Genomic DNA, 19,530 nt, shown 5'->3' with positions numbered 1-19,530 from the left:
GCCTGCACACTCTACCACTACCTGGCCAGCAGAAGCAGGGCAAAGCAGTGCTGTGACTCGGGGGTGGGAAGAGGACGGGGCCTAAAATATGCACCATCACTAGATTTTAGATAAAATATGCAATAACCAGTGAGAATGGGCAAAATATGCAAATGCATATAATCCTGTCTCTACTTATTAGTCACCACATCTCGCAAGCTAATGAACATACAATCTGTTACTAAATGAAATAATTGTGCCCACCATGAATGGTAGAGAACAGTGCCTTTGCTTAATTGCACAGGTTAGTGGATCTCACTGCTCTAAAATATGGTATTCATGTGTCCTACATCTGAATAGGAAGAGTGGAGGTGTTCAATTCTCATTTAGGGCCTTATTTTGGTTCATTCTTTCTGACAAAATCCTTCTTAGATGGACAAAACCATGTGCACTGCAAGGGGGGCAGATGTAACATGTGCAGAGAGAATTAGATTTGGGTGAGTAATTTTGTTTCTGTGCAGGGAAAATACTGACTGCTTTATTTTTACACTGCAATATAGATCTCACTTTGAAGTAAAACCCCACCCAAATCTAATTCTCTCTGCACAAGTAAGACCTGCAGTGCACATGGTTTTGCCCATCTAAGAAGGATTTTGTCAGAAAGAATGAACCAAAATAAGGCCCTTAGTTATCCTTTATTTTATAACTACATAGATGCATAGTAGGTAGTGGTTTCTTCTCCATGCAAACAGATACCACATCACTTATTGCCTCACAAAAGGGTTGCTGAGCAGACTTTCTAGAATAGTACAGATGCAAGATAAACTTAAAAACATATGGACTGTTCCACAGAGTTCAGTCAGAAAGTACATGGCTGCTCAGTGGTAAGGTAATGAGGAGGGAAATGCCAGGAATGTGTACACACCAATCTGCTCTTTGTATCCTCCTGTACAAAAGAGGATGGTAGTGCTGCAGCATGCCCCCAAAATGCACCTATTTTGCCAGAAATGCTAGCGAAAATTTCATTTTTAAATCTATTGGAGTAGGATTGAATGGGAGTTATACAGTGTTCAAAAAAATAAAGGGAACACTAACATAACACATCCTAGATCTGAATGATTATTCTTATTAAGTACTTTGTTCTTTACATAGTTGAATGTGCAGACAACAAAATCCCACAAATTATCAATGGAAATCAAATTTATTGACCCATGGAGGTCTGGATTTGGAGTCTCACTCAAAATTAAAGTGGAAAAACACTACAGGCTGATCCAACTTTGATGTAATGTCCTTTTAAACAAGTCAAAATGAGGCTCAGTAGTGTGTGTGTGTGTGTGTGTGTGTGGCCTCCTCGTGCCTGTATGACCCCCCTACAATGCCTGGGCATGTTCCTGATGAGGTGGCGGATGGTCTCTTGAGGGATTTCTTCCCAGACCTGGACTAAAGCATCCGCCAACTCCTGGATAGTCTGGTGCAATGTTGTGTTGGTGGATGGGGTGAGACCTGTTCCAGATGTGCTCAATTTGATTCAGGTCTGGGGAACGGGCGGGCCAGTCCATAGTATTCATGCCTACGTCTTGAAGGAACTGCTGACACACTCCAGCCACATGAGGTCTAACATTAGGAGGTACCTAATGGCAGTCAGACTACCTCTGGCGAGCACATGGAGGGCTGTGCAGCCCCCCCAAAAAAATGCCACTCCACACCATTACTGACACATTGCCAAACTGGTCATGCTGGAGGATGTTGCAGGCAGCAGAACGTTCTCCTTGGCGTCTCCAGACTCTGTCATGTCTGTCACATGCTCCGTGTATTCTTTCATCTGTGAAGAGCACTGGGCACCAGTGGTGAATTTGCCAATCTTTGGTTCCCTGACAAATGCCAAACGTCCTGCATGGTGTTGGGCTGTAAGCATAACCCCCACCTGTGGATGTCGGGCCCTCATACCACCCTCATGGAATCTGTTTCTGACCATTTGAGTAGACACATGCACATTTGTGGTCTGCTGGAGGTCAGTTTGCAGGGCTCTGGCAGTGCTCCGCCTGTTCCTCCTTGCACAAAGGCAGAGGTAGCGGTCCTGCTGCTGGGTTGTTGCCCTCCTATGGCCTCCTCTAAGTCTCCTGATAGACTGGCCTGTCTCCTTGTAGCCCCTTCATGCTCTAGACCTGGGGTAGCCAACCCTAGTCCTCGAGAGCTACCAACAGTGCATGTTTTGCAGGTCTCCTCACAGAATCACAAGTGAGCTAATTAGCTCCATCTGTGTATATTTTAAAATGTGTCAGTGATTAATGAGTGCAGCTGTGTAGCAGCTAGGTTGTCTGGAAAATGTGAACTGTTGGTAGCTCTCGAGGACTGGAGTTGGCTACCACTGCTCTAGACACTATGGAGACAGACACAGCAAACCTTCTTGACACATCTCGCATTGATGTGCCATTCTGGATGAGCTGCACTACCTGAGCCACTTGTGTGGGTTGTAGACTCTGTCTCATGCTACCACTAGAGTGAAAGCACTGCCAGCTTTAAAAAGTGACCAAAACATCAGCCAGAAAGCACAGGAGCTGAGAAGTGGTCTGTGGTCACCACCTGCAGTACAACTCATTTATTGGGGGTGTCTTGCTAATTGCCTATAATTTCCACCTGTTGTCTATTCAATTTGCACAACAGCATGTGAAATTGATTGTCAATCAGTGTTGCTTCCTAAGTGGACAGTGTGATTGACTTGGAGTTACATTGTGTTGTTTAAGTGCTACCTTTTATTTTTTTGAGCAGTCTACTTGGACATAGGAGTAATATGGAAGAGATCGGTAATGGAAGTTAAGATACTTGCACATATTTCATTTTGTGTTGAACTGAAGATCAATGTAATGTTTAAGTACTACTGTTTTACAAATTATATTGCAGGTATTTGCTCAGCTTTGCTATAGTAACTGATAAACAGAGGACTAAAACTCTTGACCTCAAAATATAATATATGAAAATGTGTGTTCTGACAGGATACACTGAATGCAGAAATGGCAACCTGTTTTTTTTTGGTTGATTTTAGTCACTCTGCTTCTGTTGGGCAATGTTCAATGTTTTTTTTCTATACAATTATTGGTTTGCTTATCATTTCTTGTATATAGTTGTCCATATCAATATACGTTAGGGGTTTTTCCAGTTATCCCAGAATCATTTTCAGACAAAAAACTGGCCTGTATTGTGATTCCATTGTAGCCCATACTTTTAATACAAAGCAGGACCAATTTTTGGGCAAATACACATGATCATCAAACAGGTAATTTTAGTATGGATTTTATTTCATATTGCCTTAGGTGAAAAAATAATAATTTTAGGAGTAATTTGATAGCCCCTGGGTGATCTTGATATGGCTAATTGAATTTTGCCTTTATGCCTTTATATTTGTCCACATCAAACATTTTCATCAACCAATTCACCGCTTATACAAATGGGAAAGGCAAAAGACCACAATGTACCCAATAGAATGCACCTAGGCCAGGCATGAACAAACTGGCGCCCTCCCAGCTGTTGTGAAACTACACATCCCAGCATGCCTTGCCACAGTTTTAGCATGCCCTAATTGCTAAACTGTGGCAAGGCATGATGGGACTTGTAGTTTGACAGCTGAAGGTCCATCGTTTGGTCATGCATGACCTAAGGTCTGCAATATGTAGGCTGCACTTGATCTAAATACCATTCCATCTTGTATATAGGGGGAAAAAACAGCAAAGATTTTTATTATTCCACTACAGGAGCTCACATTTTTCCCCTTTGATCAAAGGACTACCCCAAAGGAGAGTTCCTCTGAACAAAATATAATTGTCCAAATTAAGATACTTTCTGAATAAGTGCTAGAGAAGTGAGCAGCCACCTAAGAGGCAGAGGCTGCACTAGCATTCGGACCATCAAATAAGCCTATAAGGAAAACAGGGAACAACTCCTTGTCCCTACAAACAGAAAGAACACAAATCATGATGGTAAAGTACGATACATAGGCACCTTTTGCCAAGAGTGTCAAAAGATTCAAGCAATTCTGAATTAACATATGGATGTTTTGAAAGCTGATAAAGATCTGGCCAAAAAGTATACACAAGTTATTCATATTTTTTTGGTCTGTATGTTGGTTGACATAGGTCTACATCCGTATGAGTGTACCACGTCCCCTCGCATGGCTCGATGCACTCGGCCATGCTTTCGGCACACTATTTTATTCTCCCTCCACACCCTAGTGGATGGTAGGGCATGAAATTTCACCTGTCGGCACATGTCGGTGCGACATGAACAGTCAAATGTAGTACTGCGTTCCCTCGTATGGCTCGTCATGCTTCGGGCATGGTGCCTCGCTGAGCTCGATACACTATTTTATTCTCCCTCTACGCCAGGGCTGGTCAATTGCGGCCCTCCAGATGTTGATGAACTACACATCCCAGGATGCTTTGCATTAGTTTTATGTGGCCATGCTGAAACTGATGCAAGGCATGCTGGGATGTATAGTTCATCAACATCTGGAGAGCCGCAATTGCCCAGCCCTGTTCTACGCCCTAGTGGATGGTAGGGCATGAAATCCCGCCTGTCGGCACATGTTGGTGCGACATGAACAGTCAAACGTAGCACTTGGTCCCCTCGCTACGCTCGCCATGCCTCGGGCGTGTTGCCTCGCTGCGCCCGGCACACTATTCTATTCCCCCCTCCATGTCCACTGGGATGGTAACGAATGAACAAGTTAAATGTCGGTATTTTGACCTTGTCGGTATGTTGACCGTCGGTCAATGGTTGGCAGTATTTTGACTGTCGGGATTTTGATTGTAGGTAAATTGACTGCATCCCATCTAGATACATTGAAAAAAACAAAAGCGGTAATACGAGTGTGACACATGTAAAGTCTTCACTGTTATGACTCCTCAGAAATCCTACTGTGATAAATTTGACAAAGTCTGTGAAATGAAAGTGTATCACATGTGACACAAGAGTGATTTACAATCTATGATGTCCTTGTAATAAACAATACATAGGGAAAATAAGACCTCCAGAAGCACCTCTCCAGTATTCGAAATGAGCCATAAACAGTAACAGCCATAGCCCAATATTTTACTTCATGCCTATGGCATGTAGAAGATTGACATGGGCACTAGGAGAGGTTACTTGGACACTGAGCTTCTGAAACAAGAGATGATATTTATCTTTCTGATGGATACCATGTCCCCAAGAGGACTAAATTAAGAGAACTATGCAGTGTTTGCATACATTTGCCTTTTGGGGACTCTTCTTCCTTGTACAGTCTTGATATTATTCCTTATGTTTCTTCTTCCCTTCTCGAAAAGAATAAACTGGGATGTAATATATTTACCCATTCTGTTAAGGCTTATATTACCCTTTATTCATTTGACTTCATGAAATAATAATAATCGATTATATTCATCCATAGAATTCTTTGAGATTTATCACCATCTTCAATTTTACCATCACTTACCTGGATTTACACAGTGAATTTAGGATGAATTTGTTACAATTGCTCTATACCCTCTGGAATCCTATGTCTACGACACTTACTCAACACTTCTAATGTCCCACTCACATTTGATGAAGCTATGCAACGTTATAATCTCCCTCCTAGCCACGCTTTCCATTATCTTCAAGCTACCCACTATCTGCAATCAATTTTAGCCAAATTACATCCCCAGGATATTACAAACCCTCTTGAATCGGTAATCCATACTAAAACACACTCTATCTCCACTATATATGTTCACATTTGCCCAGAATTAGACCATGGCACTGAACTCGTGGCACTTGCTAAATGGACATCACACATCCCCTCGCTTGACTCTGAAGCCATTTTAGATACCTTTTTAATTAATCTCAAACTTATCCCATCTAGCTCCTATCAGAAAATGCTTTATAAAATATTCCATAGAGCTTATTTCTCACCTAAACGCTGCTATTTGATGGGCACAGCGGAGAGATCTGACTGTTCTAAATGTCATATAACAGACGCTGACCTTTTCTCTTTCAATGGTCCTGGTGACACAGCTCAACATCGGGATGTAGGAGGGTCCGAAGGAGCCAGGCACCTATCCTAAAGCTTTAGAGGGTAGGCTTCTCCCCTACTGCATCCCAGACTCTCCAGTTCGTGTTAGGTGCCCACTGGAGTGGGTGCTATTCTAAAGGGCTGCGGGAGCAGCCAAAGAATTAGAGTAGTTAGGGTTTTTTATTTTATTAACTTTTCACTCTAGCTAGGTAGGCACAGTGTGAGGATTTTCATTAGTGAATCCTCAAACTGCTAGCGCAGCAGGAGCTGACAGAAGCGCGTCCTGTCAGCTCGCTGTGCACAGGGGAGACGCTGTCTGGCCTCCCTGTGCAGCGCTTACAGCTTCTTTTAAGAAGCTGCCTGGGCTCCGGAGCGCTCTGAAACCGGCTTCACGCTAGGTGGGGATCATGGGGGACAGGCGCTCCGTGATGGCGGCGGCCATTTTCTGCGGAGCTTACACACTGAGCTCCTATATGAGAGGACAGCAGTGTGTTACAGGCATGTTCCAAGTGGTCCCCGGCTGAGGGGGAGATACTGGAACTAGGAGATCCTTATAAGGGATCGGCTGTCTGGGGGTGGTTGGCGCCAAAAGTCACGGACCCCGCAGCAGCAGGGACTTGGTCTCTTCCCTCACTCTGTTTTGGCGCCATTCGGAACGCTTGCAGCGGAGCTGAGCTGGCTGACAGATCCTGACAGAGTGATTGGATTTCCTGGGCATCGCTTTCCATATCTGAAGACTACAGACAGCTATGTGACTGAGTACATTGGCTCTGTGTAAACGCTTGTACATTTGCGCTGTGACTGTGTTAATTGTGAACATCATGTCTGTGCATAAGTCTGTGGTTTTGGGGGAGGGAGCCCCAGATACATTGAGCGCTTCCAGTGTTTGTACACTGAAATTTATCCCTGAGCAGATGGCCAAGGGGGGCTTGTGTATTGCTTGCGCTGCTGTGAAACCCATGGGGAGTGAACCCCAGAGGGTAGAGCAATTGGAACCAGCGTGGGCCAGTGCCCTGGGCAGGTCGGTTAATGCTTTAGTGCAATTGCTGGACAGACAGAGTGATGTCTTGGTAGATTCTCAGAGACCTATGTCATCATCTCAGCAGTCCTCTGGCTCCTTGCCTCTTACCCAGGCAGATCCTGCTTTCATACAGGTGATGCAGGATACTGCAAAGGGGATCAACAGGTTTAGTGAATTGCTAGACAAAATTGATGTTGATGCTGTGGGGACCCCTAAAAGGTCTTACTCAGTGCCTTTAATGGTTGATGAAGAGAATGGAGCATATGCAGATATTCCCTGGGAGCAGGGTGATGATTCTGAGGATTCCTCAGCCGCAGGGGTGGAGGATTTGATTACAGCTGTTAAACAGGCGTTAAATTTGTCTGTGGAAGATAAAACTCCTGCTAAAGGGGTATTTAAACGGCAGCGTAAGGAAGCTGTTACCTTCCCTTCAGACGAAGGTTTACAGGATTTATTGGAAGGGGCTTGGAAAATGCCCAATAAAAGGCTGCTGATGCCTGAGAGATTCTTAAGTCTGTACCCCATGCCTGAGTCTCATGCGGATCTCTGGGAGAAAGTTCCAGTGGTTGATGCTTCTGTGGCACGTTTGTCAAAAGCTACTGTTTTACCAGAGCAAGGGGGAGCAGCTTTTAAGGACCCCGTAGACAAAAAGCTGGAGGGTAACCTCAAAGCAATATTTGAAGGGGTGGGATACACCCTTCGTCCTCTGATTGCTTCAGCCTGGGTCTCTAAGGCCATGATTGTGTGGGCTAATGATTTGTGCACTATTTTACATGCTGACCCTTGTGTGTTGTTGCTTGCGGAGAAGCTGAAAGCAGCAGCAGAGTATGTGCTGGAGGCTGAGGAGGAAGCTCTCAAAATGGCTGCTAGAGTTTCCACAGTGTCTGTCAATGCCAGGAGAGTGCTCTTGCTTAAGGCTTGGGAGGCAGATAATGAATCAAAAAAGGCCTTAGAGGCGTTGGCTTTTAAGGGAAAGTTGTTATTTGGATCTGAGCTTGAGGAGATTATTAAGCAGGCCACGGGAGGCAAAAGTACTTTTCTGCCGGCCCTCGCGGCAAAACAGACTTCCAAGTTTTCAGCTTTTTGGCCATCCTTTCAGCCCTCCCCTAGAGGGGGTGCGTCCTTTCGAGGACAATCATTCAGGGGGAAGTTCCAGTCATCTAAGGGAAAAGCCCCAAAGTCTAAGTTCGGTTCCTTTCATAAGAAACCGAGCTCCAAAGGTGATGACTGCCTGGGGAGCCCCTGTCTGTGGTCAAAGTTGGGGCTCGTTTGCTAAGGTTCCCGGAAGCTTGGGCATTGTTGGATCGGGATCCTTGGGTGTTGGACATTGTATCTCAGGGATACAAGATTCCTTTCAAAGGTCTTCCTCCGAGAAGATTTCTACCCACACCACTGCCAAAGGAGTCTCAGCTCCGTTCTGCTCTTTTGGGGGCGTCACAGTCCTTTTTAGAAAAAGAAGTGGTGATTCCGGTTCCTCGAGCTGAGTGGAAGAAAGGCTTTTATTCCACTCTGTTCTTGGTGCCCAAGCCAGACGGTACCTTCAGACCAATTTTAAACTTAAAGTAAATCTTCATCTGTGGTTAGACCATTTCAAGATGGAATCTCTGCGGTCTGTGCTTCTAAGCCTGGACCAGGGAGAATTTTTGGCGTCCATGGATGTCCAGGATGCATATCTGCATGTCCCTATTCACCCGGAGCACCAAGTTCTTCTAAAGGTTTGCTATAGGAGACCGGCATTTTAAATTACAGGCGTTGCCCTTTGGACTGGCCACAGCGCCAAGGGTATTCACCAAGATCATGTCAGTGATGGCGGCCGCCCTCCGACTGAGGGGTATCATTGTGATACCTTATCTGGACGACCTGCTGTTCAAAGCGGAGTCGGCGGAGACTTTGCAGAAACATCTAGAGGAAGCTATTCAGTTTTTGCAGGTTCACGGTTGGCTTTTAAACTTACAAAAGTCTCAACTTGTGCCGTCACAGAGAATCCAGTTCTCGGGGGTGATCCGGGATACCCATTTGCATAGGGTATTTGTGCCAGAGACAAAGGCCAAGGACATATCTCTCCTGGTTCGGGAGATCCTGGGGTCTCCGAGTCCATCGTTATGGCGGTGTCTCAAGTTGCCGGGAAAAATGGTGGCGACTTTCGAGACACTACAGTTTGCCAGGTTCCATTCTCGGATCTTCCAATGGAACATTCTGACATCGGGGAACATGCAGACCATGAAGTCAGAAAGGATAGAACTGACTCAAGAAATCCGGTCTTCCCTGAAATGGTGGACAGAGGTGGATTCCCTTCAGTGGGGTCGGTCTCTACAGTCTTGGGACTGGCTGGTAGTCACTACCGACGCCAGTCTCAGGGGCTCGGGGGCAGTAGTTCTGGACTTCCGGCTTCAGGGCCTGTGGACTACGGAGGAGTCAGCCTTGCCGATAAACATTCTGGAGCTGCGGGCTGTTTGGATGGTGCTATACCTGGTAGGAGACAAATTGCAGGGTCTCCCCTTGCGGATTCAGTCGGACAATGCCACGGCTGTGTCGTACCTGAATCATCAGGGGGGCACACGCAGCAAGCTGGCCATGTGGAAGGTTTCCCGGATCTTCTTGTGGGCGGAGCAGAAAGTTCCGGCGTTATCGCGATATTCATCCCCGGGGTGAAAAAATTACGATGGCGATTTCCGGAGCAGGGAGGAGCTGCTCGAAGGGGAATGGAGTATGAACCCACAGATATTCCAGCAGATTACAGTGCATTGGGGGACCCCGGAGGTGGATCTTATGGCATCCAGGTTCAACCATCAAGTACCCAGGTTCTATGCCAGGACAAGGGATCCTTTGGCCGAAGCGGTGGATGCAATGACTATTATCTGGGAGGGGAATCTAGCGTATATTTTCCCGCCGTTTCCAATGCTGGCGAGAGTTCTGAAAAGAATCAAGTCCCAAGGAATACCGGTGATTCTGATAGCTCTGGATTGGCCAAGGAGGTCTTGGTACTCGACTGTTCGGAGACTGTCTGTGGACTCCTGGTGTCTACCTCAGAGGTCATATCTGCTAAGCCAAGGTCCGTTCTTTCACCTGGATTTAGTTCGGCTAAATTTGACGGCTTGGCTATTGAAACCGCCATCTTAAAAAACAAGGGTTTCTCAGAAGCTGTGGTGAATACTATGGTAAAGGCCAGGAAGTAGGTGTCTTCTGCCAACTACTATAGAGTTTGGAAGACCTATATTAGATGGTGTGAGAAACAGAAATCTCATACATCCAGATTCCGACTTTATAAGTTGCTTGAATTCTTGCAGGATGGTTTTTCGTCTGGCCTCAGTCTTCAATTGCTCAAGGTACAGATATCAGCTCTGTCAATATATTTCCAGAAGAGGATAGCGATTCTGCCAGAGGTGCAGACCTTCCTTCCAGGAGTTTCCAGATTGAAACCTCCATACAAGCAACCAGTGGCACCCTGGGATTTGTCTCTGGTGCTGGAGTGTCTTCAAAGGGCGCCCTTTGAGCCATTACGGTCGGCTGACCTTAAGTTCCTTACATGGAAGTTAGTGTTTTTATTGGCCATTGCCTCTGCAAAGAGGGTTTCGGAGTTGGGAGCATTGTCCTGTAAGTCTCCTTTCCTTATTTTTCATGATGACAGGGCTGTTCTGCGAACAGTTCCTCAATTTTTGCCAAAAGTAGTTTCTGCTTTCCATTTGAACCAGGAGATACTTCTGCCTGTGTTTCAACCCCCAGAGGGTTCAAGAAAAAGGGACAAATTGCGGAATTTGGATGTAGTGCGCGCCTTGCGCATTTATGTGGACAGGGTGAAAGTTGTCAGGAAGACTGACACCTTACTAGTCTTGATTGATGTGCACAAGATTGGTTGGCCTGCTTCTAAGCAGACAATTGCTAGGTGGTTGCATTCTGTCATTGCTTTTGCATATGGTTGGTAGGCCTGTTGCGGCCAGGATTAACGCACATACCACCAGGTCTGTCACCACCTCTTGGGCTGGTCCAAGAGGACATTAAAAAAGCGCCACCTAAGAATTTTAAATCAAATCTTACCTATAGAGAAAGGATGGCCATAAAAAGTTTGGGGGATAACAAACTCATTACAATTAAGCCGAGTGACAAGGGAGGCGGCATTGTCCTAATGGATAGATCAAAATATGAATCAGAGGTCCTAAAACATCTAGAGGATAGAAGTACCTACCACAAACTGAGAGCAGACCCCACTTCGGGGATGCTAGAAAAACTAAAAAAGTTGTGTGAAAAATATGAAAATGAAGGGGTACTTTTAAATAGAGAGGCTAAATACCTGGTAAACTTAGAACCTGCCACCCCAGTAATTTATCTTCTTCCCAAGATACATAAGGACCCTCTCAATCCCCCGGGCCGCCCTATTGTATCGTGAGTGGAGTCGCTGACAGCAAACCTGTCCGAATTCATTGATTTTCACCTGCAACCCCTTGTGCTAAAAAATGCCTCACACCTTAAGGACACCAAGGATTTATTAAACTTCTTATCCACGGTCCAGTGGGAGGAAGGCCACATCCTGGTGACCGCAGACGTTAAGTCGTTGTACACGATAATAGATCATGAATCAGGGGTAGAGGCATGCACTAAAGCACTTTCTAAAAGCACTTTAGAAATTCCATTACAGAAATTTCTCATTGATGGCATCAGATTCATTTTAGGAAACAATTATTTTATGTTCGATGATGCCTTCTATATCCAAAAGGTCGGAACAGCGATGGGTACCAGGTTCACCCCGAGCTATGCCAACATCTTTATGGGGAAATGGGAGCAGGACTTTGTATGGTCACATAACCCCTTCGGGACGAACCTGGTATCATGGAAACGCTATATAGACGACATTTTGTTTTTATGGAAAGGAGGGCGAGAAGAACTATCATCTTTTTGCACATTTTTAAACTCTAACCTTTTAAATATCGAATTATCTTTTAATATCAGTGAATCCACTGTTGACTTTTTAGATATTTCCATTTTTATACATAATGGCCTCCTCTGCACAAAAACATTCACTAAACCTACAGACTCGGGCACGTATATCGAAAATACCAGCTGCCATCACAGCAACTGGTTGAATTTGATCCCAGGAGGACAACTCAAAAGAGTCAAAAGAAATTGTAGCGAAGAGGATACGTACAAATTACAGGCCAATCAAATGGAAATCAAATTTAAGAACAGTGGATACAATGAAAAGATTATAAAAAATGCTAGAGACACAATGGGGCAGATGTATTAAGCCTTAACAAGAGATAAATTCAAGTGTGATAAGGAGAGATAAACATCCAGCCAATCAGCTCCTTACTGACTTTTTTCAAACACAGCCTATAACATGGCAGTTGGCAGGTGATTGGCTGGACGTTTATCTCTCCTTATCACAATTGCATTTATCTCTTGTTAAAGCTTAATACATCTGCCCTAGTGGATCAAATAGAACATAAGACTCTCCTTGAAACTAAAAACACAAGGGAAAGGGACGATATGTCAACTAATAAAGCCGAATGGGCGTTTATCACCAACTTCTCTGCACAGCATAAATATATAGAGCAGTCTTTTAAACGACATTGGGAAATCCTGTTTAGGGACCCTATCATTGGTGAAATCATCCCCAAAAAACCACAATTTATTTATAAAAGGGCCCCCAATCTCAGGACCAAATTAGTTAAGAGTGCTCTCCCACCGAAAACCAAAGAAGGGAGCATCCTTACCAAAGGGTTCCATAGATGCGGATCATGCGTTGGATGTAGGGAAATCAAAGGGGATGGTTCTAGAAAGATAGAGGAAACGGTTATTATTGGGAATAAATATACCATTAAAGATTTTGTGACTTGTAATACCAAGAATGTGGTGTATATGATTGAATGCAAGTGCAACCTAGTATACATCGGACGCACCACAAGGCCATTTAAAGTCAGAGTTGGAGAGCATCTACGCAACATAAAAAAAGGGCTCCCCACACACACATTGTCACAACACTTTAAAGAGTACCATAATAAAACAGTTGACGGCATTAAAAGATTTATGGCCATTAAAAGTGTCAAAACTAATAACAGACAACGTAACCTTAACACCATCCTGGCTAAAACAGAGATGCGTTGTATATACGATCTCGGCACGCTGCAACCTAAAGGCCTAAAGGCCGATTTTGAAATCAAATGGTTTTTTGTAATCCCCTTATTTATGTATTTTAGCCATCCATTTTATAAAGAAACACTGTAAGAAATCTTTTTAGTTGCACCTTGTTTTTATATGTTATCACCCATTCTTGGTAAAACCCTGCTATGTATTATACATGTTGTCATATCTCTCTCTCTCTCTATCTATCTATCTATCTATATATATATATATATATATATATATATAGAAGATATACTTCCCAATAAACCTCATGTCATATTCAGAAAATCAAGAAACCTCAAAGAGATATTAGCACCTAGCCTGCTTGAAAGCAACCCCACTCAGCAAATATCACTAACCAAATGTACAGGTACATACAAATGTGGTCACTGCAACATCTGCAAACATGTACATCCGGATAGAAAAACCTTTCAGAATTACAACAACACCAAAAAATATACAAAGAAACATTTCTGCAATTGTAACACCACATCAGCTATCTACATGATTGAATGTCCATGTGGTCTTAAATACGTGGGTAAGACCAAACGCCCACTCAAACTCAGAATACAGGAGCATATCAGATATATCAAAAACAAACTCACAACTCATTCCGTATCTCGACACTACCTAAATAATCATAACTCATCCGTAGAAAACCTCAAATTCACCACCATCGAACACGTTACCCTTGGACCACGGGGAGGAGACCTAGCAAAGAGACTTTCGCAACGAGAAATGTTCTGGATTTACGAACTCAACACCCTGTCACCCCATGGTCTAAATGAAAGCTACGAAATAGCCCCATTTCTCTGAAGAAACAACGCCACAGAGGTCTTAGCCTGTATGAAAGTGACCCCAATACAAAAAAATGCGACCATCCCACTCTGCACAAACCCGATTCCATCCGAACTCGGAAGTTAAAAAGCAGTGGGCCCAACAAGTACTTGGGAGGGAGACCACCAGGGAAAATTGGGTATCGCATGCAAAACTGTACAGGGAAGGACACCAACAGGTCTAAAGAACCTCTGATGGCAGTTGTAAATGAAGGGACTTCAGAAGATATAAAGGACACCATTTCCGAAGGCAACAACTCGAATGATTGAAAATTCCACTCTCACATGAACTCTTAAAAACCTGAAACATACACCAAAAATACCTGGTATCGGAACCATTCTTCTACAAACTAAAGGAGTGATTAGCAACAAAGACATTCTAAATACTTCAGCAAGCTCCGACACAAAATTCTCAAAAGGAAGAAAATGAAAATGAAATAATCACCTTTGTAAATACAGTTAATGGACTCAGAGTACTACCAAAAATGGACTATACCTATACAGAACAAATATGTTCACTACACCTTTATGGCGAAACCGACTATAGGGTTCCTAACCACAAACACTCATATATATGATTTACTCAGAATGAAAATTCTGTCACTTGTAAATATTATTATCACACACTTATACCCACATTATGTGAACCCTGTCACTAATACTGTTATAACTGTATATTAATGTCACAGTTGAATGTAAATATGTACAGGACTATCTTGTTTGTCACCTTATAATAGAATTAAGCAAAACACATGGGATCACCATCGTCTGCACGCAAGCACAAAAATGTCACCTATATGACAATGAAGAATGAAAAATGCAATCATGCGGCAAACGAACTTTTAATAAGTGTCCTTTTTCATTAACATTTATACTTTACTTTTTCCTTAGTACGTATATCACAAAGAGCTAAATATGCCTCCACTAGAGGATTACTATGACAACGTTTGTGTCTCATAGTGGAAAACTCCGCCCCCATAAGTATGACGATCGAGATCCTATAGAAGACTACATTCCAATAGAAGGCTTGCGCTCCAATACAACAGACATCCGCGTTCCACGGGCAGTCAGCAAGGAGACGCACTTCCGGCTCATCGTCAGTTTAACACAAGCTTCAACGTCTGCGTTTCAGAGTCAGCGCTACGTGCGCTCCAGCAAGGAGACGCACTTCCGGTCCAGCATCGGCTCAACACAAGCTTCAACTTCCGCGTTCCAGCGTCAGCGCTTTGTGCGCTCCAACTACATTCACTTCCGCGTTCCACGGACGGACAGTGCGATGACGCACTTCCGGTCCAGCGGGAAAAAAAATTTCCTAACTGATCGCAGCAGTATTTACTGCAGATACAACAATAATAACCTGATAATATCGACAGAGACTGAGTCTCCAAATCTATCAGTAACTGCTATAAATGTTTCCTCAGTACTTTACTATTATTGAAAATACGAAAAATCGGACACTTCCGCTTCCGGTTCCTAATCCCACCCCCATGTAATCACAGACAGTATAAATACCCTTACTGATCACACCCTAATATTCTGCTCCCCTTGAAGAAGTCCATAAGTGGACGAAACGCGTCGGGACCACCCTCCAATCCTTTCTGCCACTGAGCTAAGAGACTGCAGCATTACCTCCCGGTCTCCAACCACGAAAAAGACTTTGACTTTTTTACTTACCCCATATCCAGCTAAGTACTAACCATACTTTTTAACAAAGGGGATAGACCTATTGTTCTTATATGTTCATATTGTTTTAATACCATTTTTGTCATTTTCCACCCACTTTCGTGTCATCTCCATTTTTCCTCTCCCATCCCCACTGCCCATCCCAACCCATTGTACAAGTGTCATGTGTTTGTCTTTGTGCATTGTATGAATTAAGTGTATACAAAAAAATCCTTTTTTATATATATATATTCTTTTACTTTGGTTTAATAAATACATTTTTACAGTATATTTTTGTATATACGTCCATATTTATTTTAAAAAATAAAATATATTAGTCTACTGTAAGGCGCCTTGATTCTCCCCATACTCTTCATCTAAACTCCTCCGGTTCACCAAGCCGGCACCCAGAGAATTGGCCAGCCACCCTAAAAGATTTTACAGTTAGATCTCTGAAATCTAATAGGTTATATTAAACACATTCCACATAGGGTAATCTAATGCGCCAGTGTCCTAGAGCTTCTTCTTGATCTCTGTTCTACTCTATTGGTAAAACTAGGATTAGGCTGCAATAGTAACCCAGATATTAATTGTTTGATTAAGTTAAATGTTTTTACTGTAATCACGTATATATCACCTTTCACTACGTATTAATAATCACAATTGTCGAATAATACACCAAATCACTGTAAATTGGTTCTTTACAATGTTTAAAACTTGTGGTCTGGGATCTAAAAGGTCAGACCTTTGTAGTAAAATTTTCAATGAGGATACGGTCACACAAGCCGTACACATAAGTGATAACACAGATTCAATGTTCTGGGATCTGGAAAAATTACTCACCAAACAAATCAAGGCATGGTGGGATATCAAAGGACTTGAACACTATCTTACGGTTGATCGAATCCCCAGAGGCCTGAGGATACTGAAAAATACTACCTTTGGCCAAGACAATCCAAAATTTATGGAACAGTGGGACAAAATTCTACATGAGTGCTCAGCTAAACTCATGAAAGCAATCATACAAGAGAAAAAACAATCTCTAACGGACATTGAAGAACAACTCAAAATTCATGAGACAAACCTCATAAAAATCAAAGAAAGTGAAGAATTTAAAATAAATGAAGCTGTTCTGAACAAAAAACTAGAAAGGATTGAGGAAGAAGTGATCAGGAGCAAAGAGAAAAAATTCAATAGGGACAAACAAGATTACGCCAATAATAGAATAAAAAATTGGTCCAGATTCGGAGCAAGGAATAGAGATAATAGTTATCCTAGGAAATTCATCTCCAAAACCTTCATACCCCCTAAACAAGATACCAGGACACCAAGGAACCACTATTCCAAAACAAACAACAGATTCTCAGCACTCAGCAGACTGGAATCATGTAGTGACAATGATTTTTTATCCCCGGGACAAACACCAACAGTAAGAGATACGACCAAAAGATACAACCACAGAGGACGTATAGAAATAGCCTCTCCACAAAAACGCAGGTACATAGAAGAGGAAAACGAGGAGGGAGGAAGAGACACAAAAAGAAGATATCTGAAACAATAGAACCAAAAAAACAAGGCATATTTAACCTTTCATCCCAAAACCTCACAAACCCACAAATAACACTGCTAAGCAAAGGCTTATCATTCGCTCCTATTCAAAAACCAAACAAATTCCAAATGTTTCTAGATCTAAACAAATATGTCAGAAAATTGACATTAAAAAGACACTTCGCTAAAAATGAGAACGCGATAATTAATAATTATGAGTCTCAATCTAAATCTTCACTGAAATGTACATCGAAATTCTATCCGCTCGAATCAAAGGGAAACCACATACCCATTTTCTATGAAATGGTTAAGAAAGATCTCATAGACAACAATGAGACCACCAACACCAGGAAAAACCTTACCAATCAGGAGAAAAGGGCCTTAAAAGAACTCAAAGAAAACAAATCAATAGTTCTACGACCAGCAGATAAAGGAGGAGGCTTGGTGATACAAGACAGAAAAGAATATGAAAAAGAGGCAAAAAGACTATTGGACGACTCCAAATCATATAAACCACAACCTAAAGACCCAACCGAGCCCTACGTAGACGAGTTAAGAAAACTACTCTTGAGAGGACTACATGAACAAATCATTACAAAATCTGAATATCAATATCTACTCAATAATGCTCCGGTCATACCCATATTTTACCATCTCCCAAAGATTCATAAACAGCTGCAAGATCCACCAGGCCGACCCATAATAGCAGGAATCGACTCACTTACGGCACACTGCTCTGAATATGTTGACATCTTCCTCAAAAACAAAGTCACCGAATTACCATCATACCTGAAAGATACATCCAGCGTACTGAGAATCATGAAAAACATCACCTGGCAGGACACCTTCCTATGGGCCACCATAGATGTTTCATCACTCTACACCTCGATTGAACATGAAAAAGGAACTCAAGCCTGCAGAGAAGCTTTAGAAAAAGATACCAACCTAACCACTGCCCATATCAACTTCATCTGTGATATCATCATGTTCATATTAACTCATAATTACTTTAAATTCCTGGACCAATTCTTTTTACAAATCTGCGGAACAGCCATGGGCACAATATTTGCACCAAGCTTCGCAAATTTACTTATGGGCAAATGGGAAGACCAGTACGTCTACAACAACAATCCTTTCAAAAATAATATACATATATACAAACGGTACATAGATGACATACTTGTTATATGGGACGGAAACTTGGAAGACTTCATGAAATTCATTAATCACATCAACAATAACAATTACAATTTGAAATTTACATTCAATATAAGTAAAGATCACGTGGAATTTCTGGATTTAATACTATCGAATGAAGGGAAGACAATTACAACTAAAAACTTCATCAAGACTGTAGACACAAACAGCTACCTTCATTACAAAAGTGGACATGTCCAACGATGGAAAGATAACATCCCATTCTCACAATTTTACAGGATCAAACGAAATTGCAGCACAGCCATATCATGCACAGAACAAGTTGAAATTTATGCCAACCGATTCAGGGAAAGGGAGTACCCTGAAAAAATCATTCACCAAGCCATCACAAAATGTGAAGAACTCAGCAGAACAGAACTACTGGAGGAGAAAATCAAACCCAAAAGAGGGGAAGAAAACAACCACTCACTAGCTTTTATCACGCAATTCAACTGCGAAGAAAAAAAGATCAGACAAACCATCAGTAAACACTGGAACATACTTAAAATGGACCCCATTCTAGAAGATATACTTCCCAATAAACCTCATGTCATATTCAGAAAATCAAGAAACCTCAAAGAGATATTAGCACCTAGCCTGCTTGAAAGCAACCCCACTCAGCAAATATCACTAACCAAATGTACAGGTACATACAAATGTGGTCACTGCAACATCTGCAAACATGTACATCCGGATAGAAAAACCTTTCAGAATTACAACAACACCAAAAAATATACAAAGAAACATTTCTGCAATTGTAACACCACATCAGCTATCTACATGATTGAATGTCCATGTGGTCTTAAATACGTGGGTAAGACCAAACGCCCACTCAAACTCAGAATACAGGAGCATATCAGATATATCAAAAACAAACTCACAACTCATTCCGTATCTCGACACTTCCTAAATAATCATAACTCATCCGTAGAAAACCTCAAATTCACCACCATCGAACACGTTACCCTTGGACCACGGGGAGGAGACCTAGCAAAGAGACTTTCGCAACGTGAAATGTTCTGGATTTACGAACTCAACACCCTGTCACCCCATGGTCTAAATGAAAGCTACGAAATAGCCCCATTTCTCTGAAGAAACAACGCCACAGAGGTCTTAGCCTGTATGAAAGTGACCCCAATACAAAA

The 19,530-nt window shown here is 42.6% G+C and overlaps 1 pseudogene; it reads left to right on the top strand.

Moving 5' to 3' along the window:
• Positions 1–14,011: 14,011 nt before the first annotated feature.
• LOC146011691 (5S ribosomal RNA) lies at positions 14,012–14,130 on the top strand (annotated as a pseudogene).
• Positions 14,131–19,530: the final 5,400 nt, after the last annotated feature.

The sequence above is a fragment of the Crinia signifera genome, chromosome 6 (genome assembly GCF_055691185.1).
Source record: "Crinia signifera chromosome 6, ASM5569118v1, whole genome shotgun sequence".
NCBI lineage: Eukaryota > Metazoa > Chordata > Amphibia > Anura > Myobatrachidae > Crinia > Crinia signifera.
The sequence above is the reverse complement of the archived record's forward strand: the minus strand, read 5'-3'. Positions and strand labels throughout refer to the sequence as shown.